We start from the raw sequence: 1,106 nt of genomic DNA, 5'->3' as shown, positions 1-1,106 counted from the left end.
AAAAGAGACCTCATGAGGTCTCTTTTTTAGTTTTTTTTAGTAGTCTTATTTAAGTGATAGGCTCAATAAATTGTCATTGAAAAATCCATCAAATAAATTTCTTATGAGATTGTTTATGTGATAGACTCAACCAAACACTTCCGGTAGTAATTGATTCTTTCTACTCTCAAACGCTCAATCCTACACCCTCTTCAACATCTTAAGAAAAAAGAAATAGACAGAATGAAAATTAAATAAGAAATAAAGTCAAAATCGACCAAACATTGATTTTTATCATTCATTACATACAAAACATTTACAAAATTAGGTAGATCCGATAAAAATAAAATAAAATACATACAATAAATTTTTTTAACCTACTTACTATTATTATTATTATTATTATTGTCAACAGAAAACCCATTGGGTAGCGGTAGATCCCTCAGCCTTCGAATCTCACGAAGCACCCTTGCTCTCATGGCGTCTAACTCCCACTGGAGTTCATGTACTAGCCTTTCAAGTTTTTTCATAGTGTCGAGTAGAATCGCCATATCCCAAACCGGATCGGTCATATCTGGAACATGCATGAACAAAAAATGTAAAACACTAAAGAAAAGAAAAGAGTTCAAATGTAATACAACATATACTACTAACTGGTAGTTTAACCTTACCATGTTAACGAACATGAAAATAAAACATACCTCAATAGACGAAAAAGAAATTTGCGTTTGAAAGAGAAGTGGTGTTGAAGATGTAATTGTATCTTTACGCAAGACAAGATGCAAGAATAAAGTGGAGGAGACAAGTTAGGAAGATCTATTAATAGAGGATTTAATGTGAATATATTAAGAAAAAAAATCACGATTGTTCACCTCTTTTTCAATGATAATATCCTCAAGTCCTTGGGCACCGGGAGTTGATACTAGGTTACTGAGTTCCTCGTACCTACTTATGAAATTATTGTAGAAGTTGAGGTCCATTATCGTATCGCCAAGATCATAAGCTTCTGTGCATTTAAGGTGTTTTGATCTCATAAGGTAGAGAATTTCATCAACATACTATGATATAAAAAGATAATTTTTAATAGGTTAGTAATTTAAAAAAAAATGAAAAGATGCAACAAATGT

This window comes from Capsicum annuum, chromosome 2 (genome assembly GCF_002878395.1).
Source record: "Capsicum annuum cultivar UCD-10X-F1 chromosome 2, UCD10Xv1.1, whole genome shotgun sequence".
NCBI classification, from domain to species: Eukaryota; Viridiplantae; Streptophyta; class Magnoliopsida; order Solanales; family Solanaceae; genus Capsicum; species Capsicum annuum.
Note: the sequence above shows the minus strand (reverse complement) of the source record.